At 39.7% G+C, this 12,015-nt stretch overlaps 1 protein-coding gene across 2 annotated transcripts in view; it reads left to right on the top strand.

The window, feature by feature from the left end:
• The window catches only part of STXBP6 (syntaxin binding protein 6), a 251,586-nt gene that overhangs the window by 38,941 nt on the left and 200,630 nt on the right, over positions 1-12,015 (top strand). The window contains exon 1 of one of the 2 annotated variants that reach the window (XM_047863789.1): positions 5,597-5,724. The exons of the other annotated variant lie outside the window; for it this stretch is intronic. The gene's annotated coding sequence lies outside the window, so the exon portion shown is untranslated. Of the gene's footprint in view, positions 1-5,596; positions 5,725-12,015 lie in introns of those variants that run through there. 2 annotated transcript variants of the gene reach the window in all.

Here is a 12,015-nt window from a genome sequence, read left to right as displayed (position 1 = left end):
AGGCCGGGTTAAAGGTAGGTCAATGCTTTATAAAAACATCTTTTATGTATATGTGAACTATTTATTAGTTTATGTCTCACCTATTTATTTACCTAGGTATGAAGTCGCCCCAGGCAATTTGAATTCTGATTTAAAATTCAGGTTTTGTTCACTTAATTCCCTTCTTTTTCTTAAGAGCAAAGAATATAAAGGCCTGGGAAATAGAAATTGGAATTGATTTTAATTGCCTGAATAAGTTTACTAGAAAAAAAGTTTTATCAAAGTGAAAATGAGGTCCAGATTATTTTTGTTCTTCCTCTGTATCTAATAGCAGGCAATTTTGGAGTATTCCATAAATCTCTTAAAAGTCTAAGTGAGAGTATCCATCACGAAGTGAGCCATGACTTAACAACTCTTTGTGACAATTGCCTTGGATAAAAATCTCTGTGATGAGAACTCACAATTCCAGGAATACATTTGGAGGTGGAATCAATTACATAGATGATTCCCAAAAGGATATGAAGCTATTTTAGAATATCTCAGAAACTCTGAAAGCCTCTTCCCAGCTTTGCCAAATCTCAGCGAGCCACTGCTGGGAGCAGTTGTGTTTTGTTCCTTTCAGGAGTTTTAGAATTACTACCCAGCTGAAGTTAGGCTGCTGTGGAGATTGGGAACAATAGCCTGTTAGAATAGCCTTTCTCTTTGGAGAGTGCCACTCTTTCTAGAAAAGATAAATTACGGCATTGCATGATTTGTAGTTCATACAGTAGCAGTCCCTACTACTACGTGGTTTAGAACCATGACACGTACAAATTTCTGGTATTTTACTTTGGTTCTAAATGCAAGGGATGTGTGTGTGTGTGTGTGTGCGTGTGTGTGTGTGATATCATTTTGCCTGAAGAAGCTACATATGGGTGCTTTGGAGTCTAGGATCATTTTCCACTGAAAATGTACACTGCTTAGCTGAGGGTCAGAGCCAAGTGGGAGTGAGTTCTGAAGGAACAAAGACAATGTGACCATACTCTCTTCCTCAGTTGGTGGGAGTGGACATGTTGGGTCTCTGCTTCACTAAGGGAGGAGAGCTTTTCTCTGCGTTTAAATATGCTACACGATACTGTGGAACCTGACTTAGGTCTGGGGACTTAGGTCTGGAAAAGAAGTATGTTTTGATTATTTATCATATAGTTTAGTGTAAACTGTATGATTCTTCTCTCTCTCACTTTTACTTTGAGAGACAAGTAGGAAAATGGAAAAGCAAAGAACTCAGGTGATCTGCAAATGAGAGTAAGAGAAAAACATCTCTAGGAAATCAAATAAGGTCTGAAGATGTATGTTTAAGTTTTCAGAACTTCAAATACTAAAACCCAGGGATCAAGAATTCTCCACTTATAGAACGACTTTGAAATTTTATTTTTTCTTTGCTGCCTGCCTTCACTTGATATGTTGTAAAATTTTATAGTTGTGTGAAGTTATTCAAAATCAAAACAAAATAAGTTAAGTAGAAATGATCTTAGCTATCATCCAGTCCATCTGTCGTATGCTGCTGATGAAGCCAGTAACTTGCTGTGAAAGTTCTTAGTCTCAGAACTTTCCATGCCCAGCTCTGGCTTTAATGCATAATACATACTGGCTGGCTGGTGGGCTGACTGGAGTAATACTTACTAAAAACCAACCAACCAACCAACCAAAAAACCTTGAAGCAAACCCTGTGGCCAGAGTACATTTGAAGAAAGTCTTGGTGGAAAGGTCGAGAAGTATGATGGAAAGTGTTTGAATGGCTCTTTGGGGATTTAAAAACTTTGCCATTCTTCCATGAGTTGTTAAATCCTAATGTCTACTATTCCAGAAACTTCTTACGTGTAAATGTTCTGTATGTATAAAAACTTTTGTTGTGTAACGTATCTTTTTGTGACACATTCTCAAGCTGGTAGTATCTTTTACCATTACTTTGGGAGTACTGTTTAATTACTATTTGAGAATCAACAGAAGAATGAATGAATGAGATCATTATTGCCATTTAGAGAATGTTCTCCATATGCCAAAAATTTTTTTAAAAAACATGGATTTTAAAGTTCCATCAAACAGTAGCTTAGCAGATCAGTGACATTTCAGTGGTTTATTTTAGCTTTCCACTTACTTGTATTAATGTCTTTCAATAGAATTTTAAACACTTTTTCTTACATTAGTTACATATCACATATATTTATATAATATATAGTCATATACTATATAATTGTTATATAGTATATATTATTAAAGTGGTTTTCTATTCTGTGTATTATTCATTATTATTGAGGAATAATTGACATTAACATTATATTAGTTTCAGGTGTACAACATAATGATTGGGTATTTTTATATATTACACAGTGATCACCACAGTAAGTCTAATTGACATTCATCACCATACATAGTTACAAAATTTTTTTTCTTGTGATGAGAATTTTTAAGATCAACCCTTTTAGCAACTTTCAAATATGTAATACAGTATTATTAACTGTAGTCACCATGCTGTACATTACAACCCTGTGACCTACTTATTTTATAACTGCAAGTTCTACCCTTTGACCTCCTTCACTCATTTTGCTTCTCCCCATCCCCACGGATGTATCTATGAGCTGTATCTATGAGCTTGATGTTTTTTGTTTGTTTGGTTTTGTTTGTTTAATTTTTTAAAGTTTCTTTTTATTTATTTTGAGAGAAAGATAGCAAATTGAGGAGGGGCAGAGAGAGAGAGGGAGAGAGAATCCCAAACAGGCTCTATGTTGTCAGCACAGAACCCAACGTGGGGCTCGAACTCACAAACCGTGAGGTCATGACCTGAGCCAAAATCAAGAGTTGGACACTTAGCCAACTGAGCCACCCAGCTGCCCCCTGTTTGGTTGTTTCCTTGTTCAGATTCCACATATTAGTGAGATCATATGGTGTTTGTCTTTATCTATTTGTTTCACTTAGCATAATTCCCTCAAGGTCCATTCGTGTTGTCACAAATGGCAAGATTTTTTTCTTTTTGTGGCTTAATAGTATATCATTGTATATTTTCTTTATTAATTTATCTACTGATGAACACTTAGGTTGTTTCCATATTTTGGCTATTGTAAATAATCAAAAAAAATTTTTTTAATGTTTATTTATTTTTGAGAGAGAGAGACAGAGAGAAAGAGAGAGAGACAGAGTGCGAGCAGGGCAGGGGCAGAGAGAGAAGGAGACAGCATGCTCCAGGCTCTGAGCTGCTGGTACAGAGCCCAATGCAGGGCTCGAACTGACGAAGTGTGAGATCATGACCTGAGCCGAAGTCGGATGCTCACCCGACTGAACCACCCATGTGCCCCTATTGTAAATAATTTTGACTATTTTTTTAAAATATAATTTATTGTAGGGGCGCCTGGGTGGCGCAGTCGGTTAAGCGTCCGACTTCAGCCAGGTCACGATCTCACAGTCCGTGAGTTCGAGCCCTGCATCGGGCTCTGGGCTGATGGCTCAGAGCCTGGAGCCTGTTTCCGATTCTGTGTCTCCCTCTCTCTCTGCCCCTCCCCGTTCATGCTCTGTCTCTCTCTGTCCCAAAAATAAATAAACGTTGGAAAAAAAAATTAAAAAAAAATATATATAATTTATTGTCAAGTTGGCTAACATACAGTGTATACAGTGTGCTCTCGGTTTTGGGGGTAGATTCCTGTGATTCATCGCTTACATACAATACCCAGTGCTCATCTCAACAGGTGCCCTTCTCAGTGCCCATCACCCATTTTCCCTTCTCCCTTGCCCCCCCACATCAACCCTCGGTTTGTTCTCTGTATTTAACTGTGTCTTATAGTTTGTCTCCCTCCCTCTCTGTAACTATTTTTTTTTCCCCCTTTCCTTCCCCCATGGTCTTCTGTTAAGTTTCTCAAGTTCTAAATATGAGTGAAAACATATGATATCTGTCTTTCTCTGACTGACTTATTTCACTTAGCATAATATCCTCCAGTTCTATCCACATTGCTTCAAATGGCAGGATTTCATTCTTTCTCATTGCCAAGTAGTAAGTATTCCATCGTATATATAAACCACATCTTCTTTATCCATTGATCAGTTGATGGACATTTAGGCTCTTTCCATAATTTGGCTATTGTTGATAGTGCTGCTATAAACATTGGGATACATGTGCCCCTATGAATCAGCACTCCTGTATCCTTTGGATAAATTCCTAGTAGTGCTATTGCTGGGTCGCAGGGTAGTTCTATTTTTAACTTTTTGAGGAACCTCCATACTGTTTTCCAGACCGGCTGCAAGAGTTTGCGTCCCCACCAACAGTACAAGAGGGTTCCCATTTCTCCACATCCTTGCCAGCATCTGTTGTTTCCTGAACTGTTCATTTCAGCCACTCTGACCGGTGTGAGGTGGTATCTCAGTGTAGTTTTGATTTTTATTTCTCTGGTGATGAATGATGTTGAGCATCTTTTCATGTGTCTGCTGGCCATCTGGATGTCTTCTTTGGAGAAGTGTCTATTCTGCCCATTTCTTCACTGGATTATTTGTTTTTTGGGTGTTGTGTTTGGTAAGTCCTTTGTAGATTTTGGATATTAACACTTTATCTGCTATGTCATTTGCAGATATCTTTTCCCATTCTGTTGGTTGCCTTTAAGTTTTGTTGATTGTTTCCTTTGCAGTGCAGAAGCTTTTTATCTTGATGAGGTCCCAATAGTTCATTTTTGCTTTTAATTCCCTTGCCTTTTTATGAAGGAAATTGAAGAAGACACAGAGAAATGGAAAAATATTCCACGCTCATGGATTGGAAGAATAAATGTTGTGAAAATGTCAATACTGCCCAAAGCAGTCTACACAGTCAATGCAATCCCAATCCAAATTGCACCAGCATTCTTCTCAAAGCTAGAACAAACAATCCTAAAATTTGTATGGAACCACAAAAGACCCCAAATAGCCAAAGTAATGTTGAAAAAGAAAACCAAAGCGGGAGGCATCACATCCCAGACTTTAGCTTCTACTACAAAGCTGTAATCATCAAGACAGTATAGTATTGGCACAAAAACAGACACATAGACCAATGGAATAGAATAGAGACCCCAGAATTGGACCCACAAATGTATGGCCAACTAATCTTTGACAAAGCAAGAAAGAGTATCCAATGGAAAAAAGATAGTCTCTTTAGCAAATGGTGCTGAGAGAACTGGACAGCAACATGCAGAAGAATGAAATTAGATCACTTTCTTACGCCATATACAAAAATAAACTCAGAACGACTGAAAGACCTAAATTGTGAGACAGGAAACCATCAAAACCCTAGAGGAGAAAGTTTTGACTATTTTAAACATTGGGGTGAAGATATCTTTTTGAGTTAGTGTTTTCATTTTCTTCAGGTATGCCCAGAAGTGGAATTGCTAGATCATATGGTAGTTCGATTTTTAATTTCTTGAGGAACCTCCATATTGTTTTCTGTAACAATCGGTGATTTCCTAACAATATAAAGTAATGTGTCTTATCACAAAGCTGACAATTTTAATTTGAACCATTTTTTTTTCTTTTTAAATGAATTGTGGCTATTTCCCATAGGGAGAATTGGGTCTAGGGTCTGATCGTTTTGTTCACGTGGGGCTCAGGCAAATTTGTTTCTGTAACCAGGAATTTCCCATTCCCTGTCTAATTCCATGTCTTGGGTGCTGGTTCTGGCTCCATGGACAAGACTCTGGAGTAGAGAGGGAGCCAGGCCTGCAGATGTGGTTCTTGTCTGGTGAAAGGCTGCCAAAGGTGAGTTCAACCCTGAAGATTCCTTTCTCATTTTCCTTGGGGACTTAAGATGACATGACTATTACTTGACTTTCTAGAAGTCCTGCTCTATGACATAAAAAGTGGCTTATCTGTGAGACCTTGTTTTTGAGATATTCTGACTATTTAAAAAAGGATGTGAATATTCTGAAGCATTGCAGGGCTAATTTGTTTTGCAGCTAATATCTTCAGGTTTAGAGGAAAGAATCCCAGTATCTTCTTCATTTCATCCCTTCCCTCCACAGAAGTCAAGTGAGCACTTCTCACATAGCAGGCCCTATGTGGTGTGCTAGACAACATGAGCATAGTTCCCTGCCCTCACAGGGCTTCCAGTGGAGGAGACAGGCACACACAGAAGTTATATCTGTCAGATGGTGATAGGATCTATGAAGGAAGTTAAAACAGGGATGGGGGACAGGAAGTGTGCGAAGGGGTGAGGGATCCATATTAGGACCTAGGGTCCTGTGCTACTTATGGTGACTATTGGGGCCCATAGGCATGAAATAGCACAGTCATTTATACATTGTGGCTTATCGTGCTGTCATAGTCACTGCCAGCATTGTCACTGTCACAGCCAGAATGTATCTACCCACACCTATTAGCCAGGGTGTGTATAGAATGAGTCAGACAGCTGAGTGTCCTTATGTGGACACATGCAGAGGAATTATTAATGACAAAACCATAAAATGACTGTATTCATTCAGCAAATGTTTACTGAATGATGTATATACAAGGCATTGCGGAGGGCAGTAAGACCCATCACCTGTACCTTTCCAGAAGAGCATATAATCTAGCATAATCGTGTGTGCTGGGTCATTTACACGTTGGTGATGTAACATTTGAGGTGAACTGTGAAAGGTCCACAGCATGTGCTGGTTTGTCACTTTGCTGAGGCATGGTTTTCCATCAGGTCTTCCGGGAGGCGGGTGTGGTGTACCAGCCAGGAGTGTGTTAGGCGAGTGCACTGTGTCCACATTCCAGCAGAGTGTAGTTTCTACCCATTGATCAATGTGTAAAATGCCTCTGAAGTGAAATACGCTTTCTTCGTGAAGGATCGCTCTCAGAAGGAAGCCAGTTTCAGGTTCTGGTGTTCGACATGATGGTTCTTAGCCAGAAAATTGAATCATTTAGGGTCTCAAGGACCTACTTAGCATTTTCCAACCTTTCTGAGGAATCCACATGTTGTGCTTGTCATCTTGGAGATGAACCCCGTATGAGCCTACTATTTGGGTGAATCCTGATAAGGGGCCTAATTGGAAATGTGGACATGGGAGAGGTTATCTCCTTTGTCTGGAGGTGACTATCTTGGAGGAAGCTACTTCAGGAGCTGCTTCATCTGGGCCTTAATATCAGGTTCTTTCCTTTCCTTTAGAAAGGAAGGATCAGGCATCTTTATGTAAAAATCCCGACCATTTATTATATAGATGGGATCAAAAGTTTACTGTGTAAAAATATGTATACTACTACATAGAAAGTATGTGTGTGTGTACACATATATAAAATACTATATGAAATCATATATATAATACTATATAGAAACATCCACGATAAAATCTTGGATTGTGAGTCACTTGTTCTGTGAGTGTTCTGCAAGACAAGCAAACATTATATACAAGTGCTTTGGATTATAATGTTTCTGGAATGCATTATGCTTACAAACCAAGGTTTTACTGTATATAATACACAGTAAAGAGAAAGCTTGGAAGAGGAAGGCAAAGCCACAAAATACAGTAGCAGAGGCTGTTGGCCACCCACCAGAATCCACGATTTCTTTTTTCCGAGTCCACAGTGAGAATACATCTTTCAGCCTCCCTTGCACTTGTGTGCAGCCATCTGACTGAATTCCAGCCAGTAGAACGACCATGATGCAGATGGCAGAGCCCATCAGCCTCAATCCCTGTTTCAGCGTGAGGAAGATGAACACCTCATCCTTCTCCATCATGGAAGCCAGATACAAAGTTCTGAGGTGTTAGCACCATTATACGTTTTTGGGTCTATTTCAGCAGGAAGTAGTCTTGCCTAACTAATCCCAGCACTCTGTGTGGTAAATGAGAGAGGCAAAGACTCCAGGTTCAGTGTCTAGATCTTACTTCCCTGGGGATACTGGACCCAGTTGTTTCACGCAAATGGCAGAATCCACACTCTTGGAGGAGGGTTGTAACTGTGCTTGTAGGTTCCTGCTGTGCATTTTTTACTGCACCTGTTGCTCCTTGCTATACCCACAACAGCTCAGGGCAGAGTCCAGGGAATGCTAGGTAATCCCTGATTTTTCTTCTTCCTTTCTTCTCAAATATTTTAGTGCCTGCCTTGTGCTAGGTGCTACTGGGGATACCTAGAAATGAAAGAAGCATGAACTGTAACCTCAGAGAGCTAACAAGTCTAGCTGCCCAGACTGTTTCAAACGGGGCTGTCAGCTGGAGGTAACAAAAAACCCAAGAGGAATTGTTTAAACAATAAGTGATTTTTTCAAGAGCTGAGAGGTACATAGACTTTAAGTGTTGTTTCTCTATGATTCTTTTTTTTTTTTTCTTAATTCAAGTTAGTTAGCATACAGTGTAGTATTGGTTTCAGGAGTAGAATTTAGTGATTCATCCCTTACATACAACACGCAGTGAATCCAATAGGATTGATCCCTGAAATTTACTTTAAGTAGTCAACCGTAAAAGTCCAGTGAACCATCCACTTAGAATTGCCTTCCTCTCTCCTCATGTCTTTAATTCTAATATGGAACAGTTAGCAGGTGTTGCAGATTGCCCAGAGCAAGTTACTGGATGCCTTTTTCCCCTTGAATTCCGTCGAGCTGGGCCCACAGTGGAAGAATCAAAGTAGTTACTTTGCTGAGTATTTCGAATGGTAGTGAGATGAGGAGATTAGTGTCTGTAACCCGAGAAAATCCTGTTCAACTGTATTTTAGTTTCAGCAGATTCAATAGCTCCCTTCATCTAGCCTAGCACTGCATTTCAAGCTGGAATTTGAAGATCAGCTGCTTTCTTCCTCTTTAGCTGATCATCAGTCTCCCTTTTCGATTTGCTCTGTTACTCTCTTTTGTCCTTGTTACTGTCTTCCTTCTGAGATGGTCTACTCCTTAGACGTAGGTACCACACTTCAGTTATCTTTGTATTCTTTTCCCTAGTCTCTTACCCAAGAGCTAGCACAGTGCTTTATATATTATGTATGTCTCAATAAATGTTTAATTTATTTCATTGTTTTTATTAATTAATTAATTGATTAGTTAGATTTCTTGCATTGGAAGAACTTCTTGAACTAGCTTCATGCTTGGTGAATAGCTCTTCCCATGGCTAACATCACTTCCTGATGCCATTGTATTGCTATCAATTCTTGTGATGTTTCATCTTGTTGAACTTAGTGACACTGGCCTGGCCTTAGCCAGTAACAGGACTCATCCAGCATGAGGTTTAAAAAAGGGAAAGTGGTGGCATGGTAAATGTTTACTGTGTGAGTATAGTAGGCTGTGTCTTGATCTGGTCCAAAAAGTACTTGTAGGGCTCATGTCTGGTGAATGACACTGAACCACATTCCTATGATTTCTTGGCAACAGAGTCATCTCATGTGATATGTACTCTATTGCTCAGTTTAATAAGAGAATGACAGATTAATCTTGTTCTGCCTGGTAGCTAGGTTTGTATCTTAGGTCTTATTTGACTCACTGTAGGTTCTAGAAATTCTTTGTAAAGAGACTCACACACATCTGTAGCCAGGCTTATTTCTCCTTATAAAATTACCACTGAAATCTTTCCCTCTGGGATTTGTCATATTCCATTGTAAAAGCACCTTTCTAAAAATTTTTTAATGTTTATTTTTGAGAGAGACAGAGTGTGAGTGGGGGAGGGGCAGAGAGAGAGACAGAGACAGAGACAGAGTCCAAAGCTGAGCTGTCAGCACAGAGCCTGACGCAGGGCTTGAACCCAGGAACTGAGATCATAACCTGAGCCTAAGCCGGACACTCAACCAACTGAGTATGCCAGGTGCCCCTAGAGAATCCCGAGCAGGCTCCACACTGACAGTGCAGAGCCTGATGCGGGACTCAAACTCACGAACCATGAGATCGTAACCTGAGCCATAGTCGGATGCTTAACCAACTGAGCAACCCAGGAACACCCAAAAGCACATGTTAATAGTTGCAACAGAACAGAAAGGTGACTTAACAGGATTTAGGACACTACAGGCCAGGAAAGAAGGTGCTTTACAGGAAGAGTGCTCCACTCTTCTTTGTGATTAGGGGCACATCTATTCCTTTGATCAGCAGGAATTATGGGATTATGTCGGTGTTTCCTTCATTTTTAGAGTTAACGCCTGGTCTTCCCCATCCCCACCACCTGAGAGGTGACTTTGAAAGAAGCTGGCTGGAGCTTTTATCTGATCTTGCTCTTCTCACCTCTTTTGTCAGTTCATGAATCTTTTGTCAGAAGATCATCTCCACATCTCTGGTTATTTGGCTTTCACACTGAAGAATCTATGATATGAATATTTCCATGCTGACTTACTTGTTTTTTAAGTTTGATTGCCTTTGTGAAGACAGGGGAACTGTTGTTTCTTTAATAGGACTTAGAAAACTGGAAGAACTCAACTGTATAGAATTTCCTGTCATAAGTTAACCTTAAAAAGTTTTTAAGTATTTATGCTGGAAATGTGGAGCTTATTATCTTCTCCCAAAGTAATCTGTGATCATTAACAGTGAAGGAGTTAAATTTTCCTGCATCTCCATTCATTGGACTAAATTACATTATAGTGGCCTAAAAGTATTGGCCCAGTTTCATCTGCTTCCAGGAAATAGTTTTAGAGAATATCCTCACCAAGTATCGATAATTTGGGTTCCAAGAAAAGCAACTAGTTTGTAATCTGAATAGTTTAGTGGTCTCTGTAACCTTGACTGGTGTCGTGAGCCCACCTTTCATAGTGGCTTAAGTGATGTTGTTGCAAGTGGTAGCCTGGGAAAACAACTAGTGACTCTGTGTACATTTTAGACCCAAGACCTAGCAGAAGGTGCATCTTTGAAGAGGGAATAATGATGAATACATTCAAGAAGACATTTGATTGTGGTAGATAATGCTACCTTCTGCCTAAAGTATAGTCACTGTGGTGGAAAAATACCATAAATCTTTATTCTAAAGGCCTACTTCCCTCACTTCTTGTCAACTGGTGCAACATGTGTCACATTCAACATAAAATTATAAGGAGTGCCAAAAGGCAAGAAAAAGCACAGTCTGGAGAAACAAAGTAACAAGCAAAAACCAGAATCTGATATAACAGAGATGGTGTAATTATCAGGCAAGGAATTTAAAAGAAGTATGATATGTGAAGGGCTCTAATGGAAAAAGTTTAAAACCTGCAAGAACAGATGGGCAATGTTAACAGAGAGATTGGAACTCTACGAATCAAAAGGGAATGCTAGAAATCAAAAACATAGTAAGAGAAATGAAGGATGCCTTTGATGGACTCACGAATAGACTTGACACTGCCAAAGCAGGAATCCGTGCACTTGAAGCTCAATCAGTAGAAACTTGCCAAACTGAAATGCAAAGAGAAAAAATAATTAAACTAAACAGAGCATCCAAAGTCTGTGGGACAATATACAAAATTGTAGCATATGTGCAGTTGGAATGCCAGAAGGAGAAGAGAGAAGGGAAAAGAAATATTTGAAATAATAATGGTTGAAAACTCTGCAAAACCAATGACTGACACCAAACCACAGATCCAGGAGACTCAGTGATAAATACCTGAGGGTTTTTTTTTTTTCCCTAACACCAAATATGTGATTTTTTTTTTTCACACCAATTCTGTAGTTCTCTGATAGCAACTGAGTGTCCAACAATTCAGTTCAATGCTGACACCAGTTCCTGGAGTTAACTTAGACCCCACAGGTTAAGTGCTCAGTCCCACAAGACTGTCCCCACTTCAGATGGCAGCCACAAATAGGGTGCTCAGGCTACCCACATTTCTTCCCAGCCAACTACAGATTTGGAGAGTCCCATGACCCCTCTCCCCTAGGTTGTTCACAGAACTCAGGAAAGTACTTTACTTACAATTACCACTTTATTATAAAGGATACAACTCAGGCTTGACAAGATGGAAGAGATGCACAGGGCAAAGTGTGCGGATGAGTCCAGGATACCTACCACAAAACTCGCATGCCCTCTCCAGGAGCACCACCCTCCCAGCACCTCCACCTGGTCACCACCCTGGAAGTTTTCTGACTCCCATTGTTTAGGAGATTTTATGGGGATTTCATTGCATAGGCATGATTGACTAAAT

Source organism: Prionailurus viverrinus, chromosome B3, assembly GCF_022837055.1.
Source record: "Prionailurus viverrinus isolate Anna chromosome B3, UM_Priviv_1.0, whole genome shotgun sequence".
Taxonomy (NCBI): Eukaryota; Metazoa; Chordata; class Mammalia; order Carnivora; family Felidae; genus Prionailurus; species Prionailurus viverrinus.
This window is presented reverse-complemented; position numbering and strand designations above follow the sequence as displayed.